Raw genomic sequence first — 25,432 nt, 5'->3', positions numbered from 1 at the left:
CAGAAGGGCTGGATGAGTTCACAGCTCCACCAACAGTGTAATAGTGTCCCAGATTTCCCACATCCCTTCCAACAATGATCATTATCCTTCCTGGTCATACTGGCCAATCTGAGAGGTTTGAGGTGGTACCTCAGAGAAGCTTTAATTTGCATTTCTCTAATAATTAATGATTTAGAGCATTTTTTCATATGGCTATGGATTGCTATGATCTCCTCATCTGTAAATTGCCTTTGCATATCCTTTGACCATTTGTCAATTGGGGAATGGCTTTTTGTTTTAAAAATATGACTCAGTTCTCTCTATATTTTAGAAATGAGTCCTTTGTCAGAATCATTAGTTGTAAAGATTGTTTCCCAATTTACTACTTTTCTTTTGATTTTGATTACATTGGTTTTATCTGTGCAAAAACTTTTTAATTTAATGTAATCGAAATCATTTAATTGGTTTTTAGTGATGTTCTCCAACTCTTCCTTAGTCATAAACTGTTCCCCTTTCCATAGATCTGACAGGTAGACTACTCCTTGATCTTATAATTTGCTTATAGTATTGTTTTTTATGTCTATGTCCTGTAACCATTTGGATCTTATCTTGGTAAAGGGTGTGAGGTGTTGGTCTAATCTAAGTTTCTTCCATACTAACTTCCAATTATCCCAGCAGTTTTTATCAAAGAGGGAGTTTTTATCCAGGTGGCCTGACTCTTTGGGTTTATCAAACAGCAGATTACTATAATCCTCTCCTGCTTTTACACCTAGTCTATTCCACTGGTCCACCACTCTATTTCTTAGCCAATACCAAACAGTTTTGATGTCTGATACTTTATAATATAATTTTAGATCTGGTAGTGCTAAACCACCTTCATTTGCATTTTTTTCATTAAGCTCCTGGCAATTCTTGACTTTTTATTTCTCCATATGAATTTACTTACAATTTTTTCTAGCTCATTAAAGTAATTTTTTGGAATTTTGATTGGTAGGGCACTAAACAGATAGTTTAGTTTTGGTAGAATTGTCATTTTTATTATATTAGCTCTACCTATCCATGAGCAGTTGATATTTTCCCAGTTATTTAAATCTGATTTAATTTGTGTGAGAAGTGTTTTATAATTGTTTTCAAAAAGATTCTGAGTCTGTCTTGGCAAATAGACTCCCAAGTATTTTACACTGTCTGAGGTTACTTTGAATGGAATTTCTCTTTCTAGCTCTTCCTGCTGTTTCTTGCTAGTCATATATAGGAAAGTTGAGGATTTATGTGGGTTTATTTTATAACCTGCAACTTTGCTAAAATTTCTAATTGTTTGCAGTAGTTTTTTAGATTATTTCTTGGGATTCTCTAGGTAGACCATCATGTCATCTGTGAATAGTGAGAGTTTTGTCTCTTCCTTCCCAATTCTAATTCCTTTAATTTCTTTTTCTTCTCTAATTGCTGATGCTAACATTTCTAATACAATATTGAATAGTAGTGGTGATAATGGGCACCCTTGTTTAACCCCTGATCTTATTGGGAATGCCTCTAGCCTCTCCCCATTGAGTATAATGCTTGTTGATGGTTTCAGATAAATACTGCTCATTATTTTAAGGAACAGTCCATTTATTCCTACACTCTCTAGTGTTTTTAATAGGAATGGATGCTGTATTTTGTCAAAAGCTTTTTCAGCATCTATTGATATGATCATATGGTTTCTGATAGGTTTGTTATTGATATAATTGAGTATACTAACAGTTTTGCTAATATTGAACCAACCCTGCATTCCTGGAATAAACCCTACTTGATCATAATGTATTATCCTAGTGATTAATTGTTGTAGTCGTTTTGCTAAGAGTTTATTTAGGATTTTTGCATCTATATTCATGAGGGAAATAGGTCTATAATTTTCTTTCTTTGTTTTAACTCTTCCTGGTTTAGGTAGCAGTACCATATTGGTTTCATAGAAAGAGTTAGGCAGAGTTCCATCTTTCCCTATTTTTCCAAAGAGTTTATATAGGATTGGAACCAATTGTTCCTTAAATGTTTGGTCGAATTCACTTGTGAATCCATCAGGCCCTGGAGATTTATTTTTAGGGAGTTCACTAATGGCTTGTTGAATTTAATTTTTCTGAGATAGGATTGTTCAGGTATTTAAACTCTTCTTCATTTAACCTGGGCAACTTATATTTTTGTAAATATTCATCCATTTCACTTAGATTATCAAATTTGTTGGCATAAAGTTGGGCAAAATAATTTCAAATTATTACTTTAATTTCCTCCTCATTGGTGGTGAGTTCACCTTTTTCATTTATAATACTAGCAATTTGGTTTTCTTCTTTCTTTTTTAATCAAATTGACCAGAGGTTTATCAATTTTATTGGTTTTTTCATAATGCCAACTTTTGGTTTTATTTATTAATTCAATAGTTTTTTTGCTTTCAATTTTATTAATTTCTCCTTTGATTTTTAAAATTTCTAATTTGGTATTTGATTGGGCATTTTTGATTTGTTCTTTCTCTAATTTTTTTAGTTGCATGTTTAGTTCATTGATTTCCTCTTTCTCCAATTTATTCATATAAGCATTTAGAGCTATAATATATCCCCTGAGAGTTGTTTTGAATGAATCCCATAGGTTTTGGTATGTTGTTTCATTATTATCATTATCTAGGATAAAATGGCTAATTCTTTCTATAATTTGTTTTTTGGTCCACTCATTTTTTAAGATGAGGTTATTCAGTTTCCAATTTGCTCTGGGTCTATATCTCCTTGGCCCAGTATTGCATATAACTTTTATTGCATTGTGATCTAAGAAAGATGTATTCACTATTTCTGCCTTTTCTGCAGTTGTTCATTAGGTTTTTATGACCTAGTACATGGTCAATTTTTGTATAAGTTCCATGTACTGCAGAGAAAAAGGTATATTCCTTCCTATCCCCATTCAGTTTCCTCCATAAGTCTACCATATCTAATTTTTCTAACAATCTATTTACCTCCCTAATTTCTTTCTTGTTTGTTTTATGATTTGATTTATCTAGATCTGATAGTGGGAGGTTGAGGTCTCCTACTAGTAGAGTTTTGCTGCCTATGTCTTCCTGTAATTCTTTCAGGTTCTCCTCTAAGAATTTGGGTGCTGTCCCACTGGGTGCATATATATTCAATATTGAAATGACTTTGTTGTCTATGGTACCTTTTAGGAGGGTAAAGTTTCCTTCCTTATCTCTTTTAATGCTATCTATTTTTGCTGCTGCTTTGTCTGAGATAAGGATTGCTACCCCTGCTTTTTTTACTTCAGCTGAAGCAAAATATATTTTGCTCCAACCTTTTACCTTTACTCTATATGTATCTCTCTGCTTCAAATGAGTTTCTTGTAAGCAGCATATTGTAGGATTCTGGTTTTTAATCCACTCTGCTATTTGCTTACTTTTTAAGGGAGAGTTCATCCCATTCACATTCAAGGTTATGATTACTAATTCTTTATTGCCCTCTGTGCTATCTTCCCTCTGTTTGTATTTTCCCCCTTCCCCCCCTTTTATCCATATTCCCCAGTATTTTGTTTTTGAATACCCCCCCTTCAGTGTGTTTGCCCTCCTATATCACTCCCTCCCCTTTCTTTCCCCTTTCCCTGTTCCCTTCCCTTCCTTTTGTTATTTCCTCTTATTTCCTCCACTCTCCTTCCCTTTCTCTGTCCCCACTCCCCTTTTCCCCTTTTACTTCTTGAAAGTTTAGATGTTTTATAAGTTAACTGAGTATGTGTAGGTTGCCTTTAAGCCAAGTCTGATGAGAAGAAGATTCAGGTATTTCTCCTCTACTCCCTTCTTCCCCTCTATTACCATAGGTTTTTTGTACCTCTTAGTGTAATGAGATTTGTCCCATTCAGTCCCCTCCCTCCTCCCGTCTCTTTCCTGTCCCCCTTTTTAGGGAGGTAGTGTATTTTTTTAGATCATTCTAAGTCATAGAAAATTCTGAGTGTCTGACCCTTCTAGTTCACTATATTCTGTTGAATAGATTCCAAATTCCTGAGAGTTATTAGAGTCTTTCTCCCTGGTGGAGTTAAAGCCAGTTACATTCCACTAGGTATCAGTCTCATGGATAGGTCATGGATGCCCAGCATTTCTGGCTAGGTATATTCTCTCTGTTAGAGTTACATTTCTCAGGATTCTCAGGATTTATGAGAGTCTCTACCCCCCCCCCCCCATGCTGGGATATAGCCAGTTTCAACTTGCTAGATAGCATTTTTTTCCTTTTACCGCCCCCCCCTTTTTTTTTTACCTTTTCATGTGTCTCTTGAACCTCCTGTTTGATATCCAAATTTTCTGTTTAGCTCTGGTCTTTTCATCAGAAATTTTTGGAATTCTTCCATTTCGTTAAATGTCCATCTTTTTCCCTGGAAGAGAAGGCTCAGCTTTGCAGGATAGTAGATTCTTGGCTGCATTCCAAGCTCCCGTGCTCTTCAAAATATCTTGTTCCAGGCCCTTCGATCCCTTAAAGTTGATGCAGCCAGGTCCTGTGTGATCCTTGCTGTGGCTCCTTGCTATTTAAATTGTTTCTTTCTGGCTGCTTGCAGGATTTTCTCTTTTATCTGATAGTTCTGGAGTTTGGCCACAACATTCCTTGGTGTTTTCCTTTTAGGATCTTTTTCTGGTGGGGATCGATGTACTCTTTCAATAACTACTTTGCCCTCCGATTCCATGATGTCAGGGCAGTTTTCCATCACTAGATCCTGTAACATTAAGTCCAGGCTTTTTTTCTCTTCAGTGTTTTCAGGAAGTTTCCCCTCCTTGATCTATTCTCGAGGTCAGTGGTTTTGTTGATGATGTATTTCACATTTGCTTCTATTTTTTCTATTTTTTGATTTTGTTTAACTGACTCTTGCTGTCTCGTGGAGTCATTAGTTTCTGTAGACTCCATTATTTTTTGGGAGGGAGTTTTCTTCATTAACCTTTTCCAATTGGTCGATTCTACTTTTAAAAGAGCTTTCCATTTGACCAGTTGAGGTTTTGAGAGAATTAATTTCTTTTTGCATTTGCTCATTTGAGGATCTGAGAGAATTATTCTCATTTTGCAAGGTATTAATTGTCTCCCCAAAATTTTCCAGTTGATTTTTAAACTCCTTCCTTATTTCTTCAAGGAAGTCTTTATGTGCTGGAGACCAGATCGTATTCTCCTCAGAGGTTCCAGGTCTCTCTGGGTTTGGGTCTTTCCCTTCCAGGAATTTTTCTATTGATCCACCTTTCTGCTTACCCTTCTTCATTATGCTAAGACCTTGAGTAGGGTGGGGCTGGTTCACCTGGGCTTGGGATCTCTAAAGGCTTTACTGAGTGCAGTTTCTCTGGCTGGCCAGTAGGAGGAGCTGGTTTCCCTCTCTGGAGTGTCTGTGTCCTTGGTTGCCAGGCCTTCTCCCCTTGCTTGAGGGAGGGAATTGGAGCTATTGAATTCTTTTGCCTTCAATCAATGGTGGGCTTTACCTTGGCCTGAGGTGATTCCTCAGCTGGGCTGGTTCTTTTGCTCACACACCTGGGCCTGAGGCAGAAATAATTTGCATTTGTTTGGGAGGAGACCTCTGTACAATGGAGGCATGGGCTCAGAGTTTCTCAGCCCCGAGGAGCCCAGGGATGGTGTCTACAGCTCTCCTGCACCAGACCTCTCCCCGCAGCCCCTTCCCCAAGCTCCAGGGGGACAGCACCAACACCAGTGCCTCTGCTTCCCGGCAGACCCAAGCCCCCTTTGTCCAGCCCCACCGCTGATCCAGCAGGTCTGGATCTTGGGCCCTCAGACTCCCAGTTCCGATTCAGCTGTTGGTCTGGCTGATCCCGGGCTGATCTTCCCTGGGAGCCCAGACTCACCTGCCGATACTCAGCCAAGGCTGCTGCAGGAGACAAATCCTGAGGTAGATTTTCCTCTCCTGGCTTTTCTTTCTTGGTTTCCTGGTTCGGATTTCTTTTAAGAGGTTTGTTTCATGTGATAGATGGGGAAGAGATCAGGAGACTTTAGAACTGTGCCTGTCTTCTCTCTGCCATCTTGGCCCCAATGTTGTCATAGTATTCTAAAACTGGAAGTTCAGGGGTCTAAGGGATCATCTAGATCAACACCTGCCTTTTGTAAATAGGAAACTGAGGCCCATCGAGTTGATGCCTATATCACTAGTTACTAATGGAATTATAAGAATACTGTTTTAGAAGAGGAAAGAACCCACATAGGCGTATATCCATACTTTTGAAGATGAGGAAATAGAACTTCAAGAAGTCAACTTGACCAATCACAGGTAGGAGATGTAAGAGATGGTATTTGAGTCAGAGTCCTCAGATTTCAAAGCCACTGAGTCAAAATGAGTCAAAAACTAAATATGTAAGTGATATAGTTCTTATTTTACTATTGTTGTTATCATTATTGTTTTAACATAAGTATACAGCTGATTACAATTTTAGGAATAATTTCTAAATCAGCTGTTTATAATCTAATTGTGCATATATTGATTAGATAAATGAAAAGCAAAGTCAACACCAAATTAGAAGGAAGAATAATGATGAGGAAATATTATGCCCAATTTCAATAGCTCCAATAATACCTAATCAAATTAAACTGATGTTAAAATGAGATTCTTAGATTCATCGATTTTTGCTGTTTTTCTACAGTTAATCACTATAATGCTATCACTACAATGAGGAGATCAAAAAGAACTCTGAAATCAGCATAGGCAACAAATTATTCATCTCCTTATAATCAATCAACTAAAAAGGATTTATTAAGTGAATACTATTTGTAAGGGACTGTGATAAGTGCTAGGGTTATAAATAAAGGCAGAAACACAAAAAAGAGGCTATGACATCAGAAATATTACATGATAATAGAGGAGTCAATATGATGCATCTAGATAGAAGGAAGGTAACTTTTAAAGGCTCAGAGGATAGAGTTCTAGACATGGAGTCACAAAGACCTTAGCTCAAATAAAAATCTCAGGCACTTTCTAGCTGTTAGATCTTGGTATATCACAACTTCTAATTGCTTCTGAAAATCCTCATCTGTAAAATTGAAATAAGAATAACACCTACATCCCAGAAAATTTTGTTGAGAATCAAATGTGATGATATTTTGGAGACAATGATATATAGAAGAAGCTTGATAAATGTGCTCCTACCTCCCTTGTTTCTATACCTATTTTCCCCATAAGTCAGACTTATTCTTTAGAAAAACCACTTTGACATGTCTGGATAGGAGAGGGGAAAGACCCTGTAGAAGACCACCAGGATAGTATGTAGAAGAGGTAATGGTGACCAGTATTAGGTTAGTGATTGTCTTAGGGCAGGAAATAGAATGTATGAGAGACCCATTATGAAAGTTAAAACAAAATTTATTGCAGCATTGGATATGTAATATGAGTGACAGGAGGATTTGAGGGACAACACAAGTGATCTTGGAGGACTGAAAGAGGATGATGATCTTGACAGCAATAAGGACCTCAGAAAGAGAAGAAACATTTAAGGAAAAGATAATTATTTTTATTTGGGTCATGTTGAGTTTGAGATGTCTGAAAGAAGTTGGAGATGCAAGATTGAAGCTCCAAGAAGAACCTAGAATTATATAAATAAAGGTGCAGATCACTTACATAGAAATGGTAGCTGAATCCCCTGGAGGTGATTAGGTTACCTAGGAAGATAGTCTAGAAAAAATACCATATTTCTCCATGTATAAATCATGACTTAATTTTGTGGCCTAAAATTCAAAAAAAATTACATAAAGTTATTGAACTCAAGTTTTATTCCTCATAAAATTCATACAACTCTTCATCATTGTCAAAACTCCCCTCCATTAGCTTGTTCTCATCTATGTTTGATGATGAATCCCTGTCTTAGAAGAGGCTTTGACTGCTCTTCTGCCTGTGCTCTAGTCTAGGGTTGACAGCAAACTCTCCCTGGGTAAGTCTGGTATGTGGGCACATTTAGTCTATTCCATTTCATAAACCTGAAGCAACTTTGAAATCAGTCACTTCTTTTTCATCAGCAATTTTTCTTGACTCATGCTGAACCATCTTTGTAGACACAAGAATTCCAATGGACTTTTGCTCTTCAATTCATCTCTTCACTTCCCTCTGTAGTTCAGGCCTTTTGTTTGACATGCTCCAATGGCCTTCTGCTGTGGCATTTTCAGCAGTTTCTTCTTCCTGTAGCCAGCCTCAGATTGTTTTCTCAATTGGAGAAAGACTGCTGTTCAGCAGCACAATTTCCATTCACTTTTGCAAACTGGATCACTTTGAACTTAAATTCTGCATTGTACAAAAATCTTTTCGGAGCTATTTCTGGGCAGAACATGGCAAAATGTAACCTAATATAACAGTAACAAATGCAAAACAATGAGCCCAAAGACAACAAGGGCAAAAGAAGAGGGAAATACAAGTTTAAAAAATCTACAACATTGTATAAGATACTTCTAGTTTTTAGACCCCAAATTTTTCAAAAAAGTGTGTGTTTATGAATGGGGAAATAAGGTAATAGAAGAGGGTTTAGACACTTAGCCTCCAGGTGCAGGGAGGGGGCATGATAAAAATGAAATTCTCTCTAGCAGTGGAGACTATGAAGAACCAGTTATACATGTAGGAAGTGAATGAAGATAATTTATATCATGAAAAACCAGAGAGGGATTGATTATTCAGTATTAGAGGGTGGTGGATAGCATTAAATATTTCAGAAAGCTCAAGGAAAATTAGACTTGAGATAGGTCAAAGACAGAATTCATTTGCAAATTAAAAACATTTGCAAATCTTCCAGAGGAATGTGGTATCAAATTAATAAGCTGTATTTCATCATAAAATAAAAAGAAATTGTGGAAAGATGTTGATTGAAATTTTTTCATGAAATCAAGCTACAAACTATGATTCAGGAACATTTAGAGTTGAAACTGGAAGACAATAAGCAAATGAAAAATGTAATAGTTAGCATTTCTCTCTTTTAAAAATTATTTTATTTATTTATACTTCCAACTGCATGTAATGATAGCTTTTACCAATCAATGTTTTCCAAGGTTTAGAGTTTATATTTTTCTCCTTTTCTTCCTTTCCTCCTCACCTTTTCCTGACCAAAAAAACAGTAAGATATAGACTCTACATTTATAACCATGTTAAACATAGATCCATATTGATCACATTGTGAGAGAAGAATCAGATCCAAATGGAAGTAGGAAAACATTAGAAAGGAAAAAATGACATATTCATAAGGCATTTTTTACACAAAATTGAAGATAATAAGCATTTGTCTTCATTTAAACTCCAAACTTCTTTAGATATGCATGGTAGTTTCCCTCACAAATCTTTTAAAATTGGCTTTGATTATTACACTGCTGAAATGAGCAAATCATTAGTTGTTGATCATCATCCCATATTGTTGTTTGTGTGTGTAATGTTCTTCTGGTTCTGCTTATTTCATTCACCATAAATACATGCAGGTCTTTCCAGGCTTTTCTGAAATCCCCAATTGATGGGCATCCCCTCAGTTTCCAATTCATTGCCACCACAAAAAGAGTTGCTATGAATATTTTTGTGCAAGTGAGATTTTTACCCTTTTTCATGATCTCTTGCTTATATAGATTCAGTCATGGTATTGATGGTTCAAAGGGTATGAACATTTTATTGAATTGTGGGCATAATTCTAAAATGCTCTCCAGAAAGGCTGAATCAGTTCAAAACTCTACCAACAGTGTATTAGTGTCCCAGTTTCCCCACATCCCCTCCAACATTGATCATTATCCTTTATAGTATTGATCAGTCTGAGTGGTGTGAGGTGGTACCTCAATCTAATCGATAATGACTTAGAGCAATTTCTCAAGTCATGAATAAAAATTATCCCATGAACATTTAGACTTGGATGAGTTATTGGGGAGATGCACCCTCAGTCTGTTGAGATCATAAATCTATTGAAGTTGTAAGATATACATCCTAAATATTCTGGTTCCCAGAGTTTTGAACCTATATGATTTTTAGAGTAATTATTTGCAACAATGAGAGACTTTGAGTGATGTCCATGTTCTTCCAACTGTTTTATATAGACTAAATTTTTCTGAATAGAGCCTAGTCCATAAATAATCTTCCCAGTTTCCTTTTCCTACCTTCTAAAGAATTTTTGAAAAACCCTCCCTCTAATAGAAGGGAAAATTGGTAGTTAAAATGAAGAGTTGATATTAATATAATTGAATATTAGTATAATTTAATGTGATAGAAAGCACTTTCATTATTTTCTTATACCAAACATTATAAAGATTTTGAGATAGCATGAGTCTGCCTAATAACTTTTTCTTGACTAATCTCAACAAAAAAGCAAATATCTATTCACAAATTAGGCCCACAGGGATTATGAAGAAAAAAATAAGTTAGAAAAAGTAAGCCTGAGACATTCAGGAAATTCCTCAATTTCCCTTTATATCTCATAAAATTAAGAGAAAAGGTCTTAAGTTCTGAGAGTCAATGGTTCTTTTTACTCAGTATCTTAAACAATCTTTGTGATATTATTGAGGGAAAAAGTGAGGAAGATATTATCATGCCTAGTTTACAGATAAGGAAACTGCAACTCAGAAAAGTTTAGTGATTTTCTCAGTTTCCCAAAGTTGTAAATGGAAAAAGTTATAAATAAAATTAAGCTCCTTTTGACTTCAAAGAGGTCTGTCCATGGTCACACACCACCCCTGCTAATATACAGACATTCACTAACATTGACTGATCAGTACACGTTAACATCTAGGAAACTCACTAGAAATTTTTCGGGACAGAAGTTATTGCCCCATTATTCCTCATCCATTTCTTTGCAGCTTCATTTTTAATATATCTTTATCAGATCAGGCTAGAGAAAAATTAAAATCATCCAATTTAAGTGGAAAATTTTAAATTTATGATTTGGATTAGTTGATATTATGGACTTTAATGAGAATCATATCTCTTTGACTGTTTTATTCTGCCCTACTGCAAAAGATTGTATCTAATGTTTTCTAGTACTTTCATCTGTGGCTTGAACTAGCTTCAGAATGATCAAGGAAATCCTATATTACTCTTGGCCTCTGAGCTGAAATAAACAATCATACACTATGATAAGTTAACAGTTGTCATTAAAATTCATTAAACTAAAAAAGAAATTATAATAATTATCATAATTTAAATTATTTAAGCCATCTATTTGAAAGTATATCATTGTGGATCCAAACAAACCAGAAAGATATAATTTAACTGCCATATTTATTTGAAATTATTGAGTTAAGTGTTGTTAACTTGGCCACTTTCTAATGGTGAAAAACACTATCCATTTGGTAATTGAGGGATTATTTTAATTGAATCAAAGTTTGAGATCATCATTTCTCTAGAGGGTACAATTATTTTAATTTCAGTTTATCACAAGCATCTATTTTTATGTGTATCATATCATATCATCTCATAACATTCTGATTGAGTCCAATCATTCTAAAGCTGGTAATTTACCTCCAACAAGGTCTTTTTAAAAATAGCTTTATTTTCATTATGTTCAATTTTCTTGTTAGCATACCACAATCATTACCTCACATAATAAAATACAGAATTTCTATTCCATTGGACATAGAGGTATATATGCTACAAGTTGTCTATATGTGTTTGTGCATATGTACCTAAATGTACAAATACACATATATTTATATAGATGATACTGATAATTTAAAACAGTCGGTCTAAGTATTATATTTCTTATATGTGACACTAGAGGACAGAACTAAGACAAAGGAATAAAGGTGATAGAGCATTTACCCAAACACACATAAAGGCACACTCAAATTAGCCAGGTAAAATTAATCAAAAGCAATTCGGTCCTTTTATATGATCTCCTTACTTGTCTTGGATATCAAATTCATATTAATTATTTTTTGGATTTCACTTCCAGTGTAAAGATTATTCTCTTTAATGTCTCTACATTACACAAATTAAGAACTGAGTATCTCTACTCTTTTCGGTTACTATTTTCACATCCTCTGAAAGCAAATGTTTATCACCCTTATCTCCTTGATACTCTGTTACTTTCCTCATGTTCTTTTACTTATTTAACTGCTATTTATCAAATTGCTTTGCCTGATGTCCATTTAGCATAAATGATGTCAGTGGCTATTTTAAAGTATGTAACCAAGAATTCAATATACTATTCCAGCATACTATTGTCAGTCCAGAATAGAACACAGAAAAATTTTTATTTTTCCTGTTCTAGAAATTCCTCTTCCATTAATATAGCAGAGGATTCCATTAGATTCTTTGGACTGACTAATTATTAAAATTATAGACATTTTTTAAAATGTCTTTCAAATGAGCTATTATTTAGCCATATCCCCACATATTATATTTTTGAATCCCAAATAAAGGAATTTATATCTACCTATCTATCTACCTATCTGTCTATCTCCAATTTCATCTTATTATCTTCCACAATTGATTTTTTCACTGTTGGGGTCAGTTTTTGATCCTTAATTCATTGACTATTTTATTTGTTCTTCTAATGAAATCATAACCTCATTTTGATTCTGAGCTAAAAGTTACCATAATCATCTAGCTCAATTCCCTTATGCTATATATGAAGAAACTGAGACCTAGAGATTTAAACTGATTTAAGTAGTAAGGAGCCGAGATGCAATTCAAACAGAACTGTGGCTATAGTTTTTATTTTTAATTAAAAGTGATTAATTTTAAAAATAGTTTTTGTTTCAAAGACGCCCTTTTCTTATTAGAGATAAAAAGCAAAGCAAAATAATACCCTTTAATTGAATATAGATACTCAATTCAAATAAATTTTTACATTGGTCATGACCAAAAATATATGTATCATTCTGTACCCAAAGTTTCATTGCCTCTCTATCAGCACATGAGAAGTACATTTCATTGCAGATCCTCCAGAAGTGGTCAATGTATTGATTAGAGTTGATAAATATTTCAAACTTGTTCATTTTTTAAAATATTAATGTACAAATATTTCTCCTTTTTCTATTCACTTAATTTTACAATTCAGAAAAGTTATCCCAGGTTCCTCTGAAAACATCCCTTAAGGAATTGCATAATTACATAAGTTTTTCTCATTTAATTTCTATACAATGCTCTATTCAATCATAATCAACAATTAATAATCACTCCATTCATGTTTTACTTCTTTTCCTGCACAAAGAGAGCCACTGTATACATTTTTTGTTTGAATATATCTTTTCACTGTTTCATCTCTTCAGATTCATAGAACCAATAATGAGTTACTAGTACAGATTCAATAGCTAGTTGAGCTTACCAAGTATATTAAATCCTATGTTTTCACATTGCCTCCCCATGATTTTTTTCATTGAAAATGCCAGTATCATGATTTATCAAGCTAATTAGTGATTTGGAGCATTTTTATTGTTACTGATAATTTTAGTAACTTACTATTTATATTTTGGCAATTTATTGAGTAATATCTAGCATACTTTCAATTCCATCACACTAAATTTATATATATATATATATATATATATATATATATATATATATATATATTCTTCAGAGTTTATATGTACATCATCCATGATTTGTTCAAGTTGTTAATATATGTGGTGCAGAATAAAACCAATAATAGATCTCTGAGGAAAATTCCCTTAGAGATTTCTTTCTGGGTTAACATCATTCAAACTCTTTAAATCCAGTCATTGGAATCATGTAGAATCCATTTTACTGTCCTATATTCTGGCCTATCATCTATTTATCTGGGCAGTGATGATTATGTTAATGGTGATGATGATGATGGTGATATAGAACCTACTATGTGCCAGGTAGTATAATATGTATATATATATATATATATATATATATATATATATATATATATTCTAATTTGATTTTCATGAAAGGAAATGAAAGTAAGTGCTATCATTATCCCTATCTTGTTGTTGTTGTGCAGTCATTTCAGTTGTGTCCAATCCTGTAAGAGTCTGTTTGGGACTTTCTTGGCAAAGATACTGGGGTAGTTTGTCATTTTCTACTCTGATTTATTTTTATGGATGAGAAAGCTAAGGTAAACAAGTTGAATTTCCAAGGGTCACTCAGTTATTCAGGGTCTGAGCTCAGATTTGAACTTAGATCTTCCTGATACCAGGTTCAATGCCCTAGCCACTGTACCAACTACCTCATTTATTACAAACTTTGTCAAGTACCTTAATGAAAAGTAAATGATTATGATTATAGTATAAACCTGATTAACATATGAAAATATCTAATTTAAATATGTATAATATATTTATAATATTACATATATAAATGTAAATATATATATACACATTTACATATATGTGTGTGTGTATACTTGGCCTTGATATGACCTCTTCTAAGAGAATCTATTTTGGCTCCTGGAAAACATTGGTTTTCCTTCTAAATAATCATATACAAGTTCTTTTATACTATGTCATCCAGAGCCTGGACTTCAAAAAGTAAAATAACCTAAATAATTTATTCTCTTTCAATGAGAAAGTTATATATTGGGATATGATTATAGTAAAATCAGCTAAAAAAATAATCCTTAAAAAACAGAATTGATGGGGTGGCTAGGTGGTGCAGTGGATAGAGTACCGGCCCTGGAGTCAGGAGTAATTGAGTTCAAATCGGGCCTCTGACACTTATTAATTACCTAGCTGTGTGGCCTTGGGCAAGCCACTCAACCCCATTGCCTTGCAAAAAAACTAGAAAAAAAACAGAATTGGCCAAACAGTAAAAGCACTGAAAGAAATCCACTGAAGATAAAAAATCCTTAAACGTCCGCCCTTAAACATCAGAATTGACCACATGAGAAAAATATAACAAAAGAAATAACTTAATAAAATAAGTCCTTAAAAAGTAGTATTGGCCAGATGGGAAAAGAGATACAAAGATTTATTGAAGCAAATAATTTCCTAAAAATTAGAATTGGACAAATGGATGCTAATGTCTCCGTAAACATCAAGGAAAAACTAAAATCAATTCACAAGAATAGAATGAAAAAGAAAATGTGAATTATTTTATAAGCAAAAAAACTGATCTTAAACATATATATTGAATGGAGGATAATTTAAGAATTATTGAATTACTTGAAAAACATGATCAAAGAAAAGGTCTGGATATCATATTTCAAGAAACTCTCAAAGAAAATTCCCCTTATATGCTAATGAGAAGATAAAATGGAAATTGAAAGAATTAGCCTATCATCTTCTGAAAGAGATTCAAAAATGAAACATTCCCAGAATATTATAGCCAAGTTCCAGAATTCCCAGATCAAAGAGAAAATATTGAAATAAAAAAGAAATAATTCAGTTACCACAGAATCACAGTAAGGATCATACAATATTTAGTGGCTTCCACATTAAAGCAGTGAAGGCTTTGGAATGTACTATTCTTGGAGAGCAGAGGACTTAGAATATGGCAATAAGGAAGGCAAAAGAGTTAGAATTATAATGAAGGATAATTCACTTAGCAAAATTGAATACTATCTTTCAGGGGGAAACAAAAAGGTATTTAATGAAATAAAAATTTTTCAAGTATTCTTAATGAAAACATCAGAGCTCAATAGAAAATTTGATTTTCATATACAAAGACTTAAGAGCAGCATGAAACATTAACATGAAAGAGAAATCATGAGTGACTCAATATAGTTAAGTTTCTTAATTTCCTTTATGGAAAGATAACACTTTTAAGTCCTAATAATTTTTTAATTATCAGTGAAGTTTAAAGGAGAATTCATAGAGGGCTTGGGTGCAATTTCATTATGATCAGATGATTTCAAAAAACAAAGGGTGAGAAACAGGGATGAATGAGAGAGAAAGAATGTAGAAATTATCTCACAAAAAAAGCATGAAAAGAAAGCTCTTATAGTAAGGGAAATGCACAATTGGTAATAACAAGTGTGAATGTAAATGGGATGAATGTACCCATAAAATGAAGGGCTCGGATTAGAGAAACCAGAATCTAACAATATGTTTTACTTTGTATTTTGCAATTAATACATGGAAATCAAAGTCAGAAAAGCAGAAATATTAATTCATGTTTTTTTTCAGATCATACTGCAATAAAATTTTCATTCAATAAGTTGACTTGGAAACATAGTTTTTAAATAATCTAATAATAATATAATCCTAAATAGTGAGTGGATCAAAGAACAAATCACAGAAATAACCAATAATTTTATCAAAGACAATAACAACAGTAAGTAATTTCAATTTATTTGAGATTCAGCTGAAATAGTACTGAGAGGAAAACTTATATCACCAAAAGCACACATAAATAAAATGGAGAAAGAAAGCTCAATAAATCATGCATGAAGCTAAAAAAAACTTAGTAAAAGAACAAATTAGAAATCTCTACTTAAATATCAAATTGAAGATGCTTAAATCAAAAGAGAGATTAATAAAATAGAAAGTAAGAAACCATTGGTTTATTAAATAAAACTATGGTTTGATTTTTCATAATATTAATAAATAGGATAAATCATTGGTTAATATACTTTAAAAAAGAAAAAAAACAACTTACCAGTATCAGATATTAAAGGTATGACTGTACTACCAATGAAGATAAAGCATTTACCAAAAAAGCCCTATCAGAGAAAAATAAATCAAACAAGACATAAATGAGCTCCCTAAAGGGGGCGGTGGATCTATTAAACTAGATAGATTCACAGTTGAATAAAGAGAAACGAAGAGAAATTATTCTCAGACTAAATTATACGAAAAAAAAGATATAAAAGGAACCTATAAATTAGAAACATATATGGAAGTGACACTTGAACAAGGAAAAAATTAAAGAAAAACATAAACCAATTTCCTTAATGAACATTGGGATGCAAAAATTTTAAATGAAATACTAGAAAAGAGATTGTAGCTTTATTTCACAAGATAATACATTATGGCCATGTGGGATTTATACCAGGAATGTATTGCTGGTTCAATATAGGAAAACTATCAGCATAATTTATGAAATAACAAAAGAAATTATATTATTACCTCAAAAGATGCAGCAAAAGATTGTGTCAAAGAGCAATACTTGTCCCTAGTAAAAATACTCAAAAGCATAGAAATAAATTTGGATTTCCTTAAAATGTCACATAATATCTATCTAAAATCTCCAGCAAACATTATTTGTAATGGGGAGAAATTACAAGCTTTCCCAATATTATCAGGGGTAAAGTAGGGTACTTACCATTATGATTATTTTTGTACAGTAGCAATAAGGAAATAAAAATAAATTGAAAGAATTAGAATAGGCAATAAGAAAACAAAATTATCACTCTTTCCAGATGATATGATGATATAAGTGGAGAATACAGAGAATCAACTAAAAATCAGTTCAAATAATGAACTTTATCAAGTTACAGAAAATAAAATAAACCCACATAAATCATTAGCATATCTTTATGTTCAGCAGGAAGAGAGATGGAGAAATTCCATTTAAAATAATTATTTAAAATAATTACATATAGCATAAAACACTTTAAAATGTACTTGCCAAGATAAATGGAGAATTCTTCCTGTCAGATCTATGGATTAGGGAAGTATTTTTGGCCAAATAAGATATAGAAGAGTCATGGGATATAAAATAGATAATTTTGATTGCAAGAATTTGATCATTTTTCTATGAACAAAACCAATGAAGCAAATTTTTGCTGTTAATCAGGGAACCGGGTGAAAAAGAAAAGACAGCAAATTTCTCTGATAATTATCCCATTACATTTCTCAAATATGTAGAAAACCATGAAATTTATAGGAATAAATTATTCCCCAATTGATCAATTATTGAAGGATATAAATAGAGAGCTTTTAGGTGAAGAAAGGAATGTCATTGATTGTTACATAAAATTCTTTAAATCACTATGGATCTGAAAAATACAAATCAAGTCAACTCTGGGTTAATACCTCATATTGATCAAATTTTCTAATTTGACAGGAAAGAAAAAATATACATATCGGAGAAGATATAGGCACTGATGAAGCCATTTCTAGAAAGCAATTTGCAGATGTAGAGCCTAAAGGATATAAAACTGTATGTATCTTTTGACTTAGCATTAATACAACTCTGAATCATAAAGCAATCAAAGAAAAAAGAAAGAACATATATGTGCATAAATATGTATAGTAATAGTAGATTTTGTGCTCACAATGAATTGGAAATTGAGGAGAAACCCATCAATTCAGGAATTAGTGAACAACTTGTGATTATGATAGAATCCTATTGAGGTATAAAAAGAAAAGTGAACCTGAAAGTTTCAGAAAAAAACCTGAGAAAACTTACATGAACTGATGCAAAAGTGAAGTGAGTAGAATCAGGAGAACATCTTACACAGAAAAAAAAATAATATTATAAGGATGATCAACCTTGAATTATTTAGCTGTCCTGATCAATAAAATTTTGAAAGACTGATGAAAAATTCCATCCATCTCTGAATTTAATGTCTATTGAAGAATGTCTTTCTTTCTTTTATACTTTTTTAATTAATTAATTTTATCTCATTTTTTTATTCCAGCTACACGCAAAAGCAAATTTTAACATATACTACAAAACCTTGAATTCCAAATTCTCTCCCTTTTCTCCTACCCACCCAACCTCTGAGAAAGCAAGTTAAATATGGTTAGTTCAAGTATGTCTAGGCATGATAAATATTAATATAATAATCGTATTGTAAAAGTCAACATACCCTCTCCACAATGAAAGCGTGAAAATAATAATGTGTGATAAACAGCGTACTACAGTCTGTATTCAAATTCCATCAGTTCTGCCTTTCAGCCGGGTAGCATTCTTTATCATAAGTCCATTAGAGAAATTGCTTCAATATTTTTTTCCCACAGTTGCTATTGCTAGCTTTATTTCCCTCCATCCTATTACCCCCATCCATGTTTATTCTATTCTCTCTCTCTTCTTTCACCCTGCCCCTCCTCCAAAGTGTGTTGTATCTGACTAACCTTTAACATGATCATGCCTCTCTTCTAACACCTATGCCCTCCCCTGATTTCCCCTGTCCTCCTTTCCCATCCATTTCTTCTTCTTTCCCCCCAGGACACTATAGATTTCTAAACCCAATTAAGTGTGTATGTTATTCCATCCTAGAGTCACTTCTGATGAGAGTAAAACTCACTTGCTCCCCCTCATTCCCCCTCTTGCAGTCCACTGCAAAAGGTTTTTCTTCCCTCTTTTATGTAAAATAATGTACCACATTCTACCTCTTCTTTTGCTTTCTCCCAGTATATTCAATTCTTGCCCATATCCATCTTTTTAATATACCTTCAAATTGAACTCCCTTCCATACAAAGTCTATGTATGCTCCTTCTATCTGACCTAATAAATGAGGTTTATATGAGTTATCAGAATCATCTTCCCATGAAGGAGTGCAAGCAGTTCAACATCATCAAGTCCCTCATGATTTGCTCATGTACCCTCTCTATGTTTCACCTGCGTCCTGTATATGAACATCAAATTTTCCGTTCAGTTCTAATCATTTCATCTGGAAAGTTTGAAAGTCCACTATTTCATTGAATGTGCATTTATTCTCCTGAAAGAGTATGTTCGATGTTTTTGGATAATTCATTTTTGGTTGTAATCCAAGCTCTTTTGGCTTCCAGAATATCATATTCCAAGCCCTATATGCCCTTAAATTAGAAGTTACTAAATCTAGTGTTTTTCCTGACTGTAGCTCGACAATATTTGAATTGTTTCTTTCTGACTCCTTGTGCTATTTTCTCCTTAATTGGGAATTTAGAAATTTGACTATTATATTCCTAGCAGTTTTTTATTTGGGGAGTTCTTTCAGGGGGTTATCAGTGGCTTCTTCCAATTTCTATTTTACCCTCTACTTCTAGGATTTCAGGGCTGTTTTCCAGGATTATTTCTTGATTTTTTAAATTTATTTAAGGCAATGGCATTAAGAGTGACTTGCCCAAGTCATACAGCTAACTAATTATTAATTGTCTGAGGCTGGATCTGAACTCAGATCTTCCTGACTCCAGGGCGTTTGCTCTATCCACTGCATTACCTAGCTACTCTACCAGGATTATTTCTTGAAGATGAAGTCTAGGCTCTTTTTTTTTGGTCATGCCTTTCAGATAAATCCAATAATTTTTAAATTATCTCTCCTGGATCTGATCTCCAGATCCATTCTTTTTTTTTCAGTGACATATGTCATATTTGCTTCTAGATTTTAATTCTTTTAGTTTTATTTTATGGTTTTTGATTTCTCACAAAATCATTAGCTTCCCTTAGCTCCATTCCACATATTAAGGAATTATTTTCTTCAGAGAGCTTTTGTACCTCCTTTTTCATCTGGCCAATTTTGCTTTTTAAGGCATTCATCTCCTCATTGGTCTTTTGGACAGCTTTTTCTATTTGATCCAAACTGGTTTTGAAAATGTCATTTTCTTTAGTATGTTTTTGGTCTCTCCTTTTGTAAATGACCACAGCAATCTCCTACTTGGCAAAACCAAAGACATAAGATTCTTGGATAAGAACTGACTATTTGACAAAAGTTGTTTGGAAAACTGGAAAAGAGTATGGCAAAAACTAAGCATAGATCCACATCCTCACACCTTACACCAAAATAATGTCAAAATGGTTACAGGATTTAGAGATAAAGAACAACACCATAGATAAATTAAGAGATTAAGAAATACTCTATCAGATCTATGGAAAAGGAATAATTTTATGAGCAAATAAGAAGTAGAATATATTATAAACAGAAAAATGAATGATTTTAAACATATTAAATTAAAATGTTTTTGCATTAATAAAAAATCAATGCTGCCAAAAATTAGAATGAAAGCAGTAAGCTATAAAACAATCTTCACAACTTGTTGTTTTGATAATGCTTTCCTTTCTAAAATATATAGGGAATTTCATCAAATTTATACTGTTACATTTCATTACCCAATTGATAAATAGTCCAAGCATATTGATAGACATTTCTCAAAGCAAGAAATTTAATCTATATAATAGTATGAAAAAATGTTCCAAAACATTATTGACTAGAGAAATGAAAATTATAAAAAACAATCAAGTATCATGTTACACCTTTCAGATTGGCCAAGATGAGAAAAAGGAAAAATGATCAATGTTGTAGATATTGTAGAAGGTTTGGGACATTGATGCATTACTGGTGGGGTTGTGAATGGATCCACCTTTTCTGGGGAGCAATATGGAACTGTGTCCAAAGAGCAATAAAATGGTTCATACTCTTTGACCCCAGCAATTCTAATTCTAGGACTATTTCCAGAAGAAATTATAAAAAAGGGAAAATTCCTACATGTTCCAAAATATTCATAACAGTCCTTTTTGTAGTGACAAAGAAATAAGGCATGGCCATCAGTTGGGGAGTGACTAAGCAAATTATAGTACATGAATACTATGCAATATTATTGTTCTATAAGAAACCATAAATGGTCAGATTCTAGAGAAGCATGGAATGACTTGTGGGATCTGATGCTGAGAGAAGAGAGTAGAACGAAGAGAAAAATGTACACATCAACAACATTGTGAGGTGAACAGACTTGATGGAAGCAGCTCCTCTCAGCAGGTCAGAGAGCTAGGACAACTGTATTAGACCAGTTATGGACTACGTTATCTCCATCCAGAGGAAGAAAAACAAAACAGAACACACACACACACACACACACACACACACACACACACACACACAAAGACCCACACTCACAAACCAACCCTTCAGAATCTAGTGAATACTTTATGAAAATTATCTCTTATGTATCTCTTTCCCTTAATCCTAATTCCTCATACTTAAAATAACTAATCTGTAACCATATTTATCAAAATATGTATGTATAATGCTAATCTGACTGCTGCTGAGAGGAGGACAGTGGGAAGGGAGGGTGGAAGGAAATTTTGTAAATTAAAAATATGCATATGCATATGGATGAAAATAAATTTTAAAAATTTAGAAATGTAATCAATAAAAAATTGAAGTTCATGGATAACATTAAGACAAAGATTGGTATCAAGTATCTAGAAACACTACTACCCAATTAACCTAAGCAAGACTAATCCCAAGGACAAAATGCTGCCATTTAATGGAGATATAGACTTGTTATTTCATTATTGTATAGAAATGCCAGAAGATTCTTATAATCCAACTCAACAATTTAAATCTGCTCAGCAACTTGTGTCAGAGATTATGCCTAAAGCACATCAAATTTAGGTAACTTGCCTTGTCTTGTAATTGATATGTATCAGAGCTAATAAGGTTTGAACCCATAGATTATTGACTTCATTTCCATAATGCTGTTGACTCTTAATAAGTGCAAAAGGCTATCATTATGTTGTAAAAAAAAAAAAAGAAAAAAGGGAAAACATGAGAAATTAAGAGAAATATGTAAAGGATTATTTGTAAGTAAGCACAGTACTCAATACATATTAAGCATATTATAAATGATTCTTCAATCATTCATTTTAAGGGAGATTTGATAGTATTAAAGAAATAGTCAAAAATAGGGGATGGGAAATGAGGCAGAAGATGGAAAATTTCAGTGGAAGGAAACAGGCTGTACATAAGATTGAACTTAATATTTGTGAAGGAATTTGATGTGCTTGAAGACTGAAATGAAGGTAATAAGGGGAAGACAGATTTATATGGTCAGATCTCCCTCTTTATGAAGATAATTTTGTAAATTGATTAGAGGATTGTTTTGAAGTGAATGGAATTAATGTATGAAGTGAATGGATTTAAGGTAGAGTCCAACCAACAGATCATTGCAGTAGTTCAAGCATGAAAAGATGAGGAACAGCACCAGAGTAGTGATGGCTAGGCAAATATTCTAGAGATGTTCTGAATAGGAATGGGCAAAAATTGGCATTGGGTTGATTATGTTGTATAAGTACAGTGTGATGGAAAACCTATAGAACAAAGAGAAGTGACAGTAAAGCTATCTCTTTAAAGTTCTTTTCTTAAAGAGCAGATAATGACTCAAAGGTAAGAAAATATTATTTTTTGTTTAAAGGAAGAACTTTAATTGTCAAATGATACAGGATATTGCTGCTATCATGGGTGACGAATTTGATAACTAAAAAAAGAAGAAATAGAACTAGATTTTAATGTATTTTTTTAAAAAATATGTCCCTATATGGATTTTGGAAAGTTTGGAAGAGAAAATAATCCATATTATAGAAGTGGAGACTTGGAACTTGTTTTCAACAGTGTGGTGTGATGCCCAATTCTTGTGGAAACAGTTTTGTAATATTAAAAAATATTAAATATTTTGTAATATTAAAAAATAACTTTTACTAGGAGCAGCTAGGTTGTAAAGTGGTTAGAGCACTTGCCCTGGAGTCAGGTGTACCTGAGTTCAAATCTGGCCTCAGACACTTAATAATTGCCTAGCTGTGAGGTCTTGGGCAAGCCACTCAACCTCATTGCTTGAAAAAAAAACTTTTACTTAATGAAAATTACAGTAAGTGAGGCTTCATAAACAGTTTCAAGGACATCAAAGGGCAACTCTCCAATGTTGAGAATTTCAAAGACTTGCAAAGTATGTCAATGAATATGCATAGATATTTAGATAGGTAGATAAACATATATATGTGTGTTTATGAGCAAAATGGGCAAAAATGAAACAAGAAATTGTGAATTTAGAAACTGAAATATGATCCTAAATTTGGTTTGAATCAGTTTGGGAAGGTGACTCACTGAGCTCCAGTGACTTATTTGAGTCAGTGAGCAGGAAATCAAGAGAGATTGGTCATGATAGCAGCAGGACACTAGAGAAGAGTTGAAAGAGAGAGAGCTAGTTCCCAGGGGATCATCACATAAGGTCCCTAATACTATGAACATTGTTTTCCATTCACTTCATTTTGCATCAATTCATGCAAGTCTTTGCAGGTTTTTCTGAAATCTTCCTGTTCATCATTTCTTATTGCATAATAGTATTTCATTATGTTCATATGTCACAGCTTGTATATCCAACTGTTGATCATCCCTTCAATTTCTAATATTTTGCCATTGCAAAAAGGACTGCTATAGATATTCTTGCAAATGTAGTTACTTTTACCTTTTTGATTATCTCTTTAGGATAAAGAGATTTCTTTGGAATAACTAGTAGAGCTATTGCTTGATTAAAGGGTATACACAGTTCAGTTGTCCTTTGAGCACAGTTCAAAATTGCTCTCCAGAATGGTCAGAGCAGATCAGAGCACGCATAATAATGCATTAGTGTCCCAATTTTTCTACATCCTCTCCAAATTTTTATATAGATTATGCATGTTCAGTCATTTAAACATATTTCTATATTAGACATGTTGTGAAAGAAACACAGACCTGAAAAAAAAACCCTCAAGAAAAATAAAGTTTTTCTTTTAAAAATATGCTTCAGGGTGGCTAGGTGGCGTAGTGGATAAAGCACCAGCCCTGGAGTCAGGAGTACCTGGGTTCAAATCCGGTCTCAGACACTTAATAATTACCTAGCTGTGTGGCCTTGGGCAAGCCACTTAACCCCGTTTGCCTAAAACCTAAAAAAAAAAAAAAAAAAGTATACTTCAATCTGGATTCTGACTCTGTCAGTTCTTTCTCTGGGGATGGATAGCAATTTTTTTTCATCATAAGTTATTTAGAATTGCCTTAGATCATATATATGTATTGCTGAGAATGGATATCATTCATACTTGAACATTACACAATATTCTTGTTATTGTATAAAATGTTTTTTTTTCAGTTCTGCTCATTTCATTTTGTCTCAGTACAAATACGTCTTTCCAGGTTTTTCTGAAAGCTTCTTGCTCATAATTTCTAAGATTATAATAATATTCCATCAGAGTGATATACCATAACTTGTTCGATTATTCTTCAGTTGTTGGACATCCTCTCACTTTCCAGTTTTTTGATACAATAATATTTGTGTACATATAGAGCCTTTCCTTTTCTTTTTGATTTGGTCAAGGTAGAAAATTTTAGGTTGGAGATTGATAAGACTGATGAATTCACTTTTGGGTCAATTGATTGATATTGCTCTCTAAAAAGCACTAATAAAATCGATTTTATTTCTATACCAGAAACAATAGGTGGCTTAACTGGTAACTAGTCTTTCTGCCTCCTGAAATTATCTTTAATTTATTTATCTTTTTTCTTTTACAGAATTGTTTCTCACCTGCACAGTGCTTTGCAATAGCATAAGTTGTTATTGAGTTGTTGCAGTTTTATTCAATTCTTGACTGTTCTTGACAAAATGGTTTGTCATTTCCTTTTCCAGCTTATTTTTATAGATGAGAGACTTTAGGCAAACAGGGATAGGTCATTTCCCCAAAGTGATATAGCTAGTAAGAGTCTAAGACCAATTTGAACTTAAGAAGATGAGTTATCCTGACTGGAGACCTGACACTTTACACAATGAACTACACATACTAAGTGCTTAATGTATTTATTGCATTAAATTGAAGATACACTATTAGAAACTATTCCTACTTAAAGCTTATCTGATTATGTAATATTTATATTGTAATTAGGTTAGCTTACATG

At 33.2% G+C, this 25,432-nt stretch overlaps 1 protein-coding gene across 1 annotated transcript in view; it reads left to right on the top strand.

The window, feature by feature from the left end:
* The window catches only part of HMGCLL1 (3-hydroxy-3-methylglutaryl-CoA lyase like 1), a 254,110-nt gene that overhangs the window by 147,045 nt on the left and 81,633 nt on the right, over positions 1 to 25,432 (top strand). The gene's annotated exons all lie outside the window — the stretch shown is intronic.

The sequence above is a fragment of the Macrotis lagotis genome, chromosome 5 (genome assembly GCF_037893015.1).
Source record: "Macrotis lagotis isolate mMagLag1 chromosome 5, bilby.v1.9.chrom.fasta, whole genome shotgun sequence".
Classification (NCBI taxonomy): Eukaryota; Metazoa; Chordata; class Mammalia; order Peramelemorphia; family Peramelidae; genus Macrotis; species Macrotis lagotis.
This window is presented reverse-complemented; position numbering and strand designations above follow the sequence as displayed.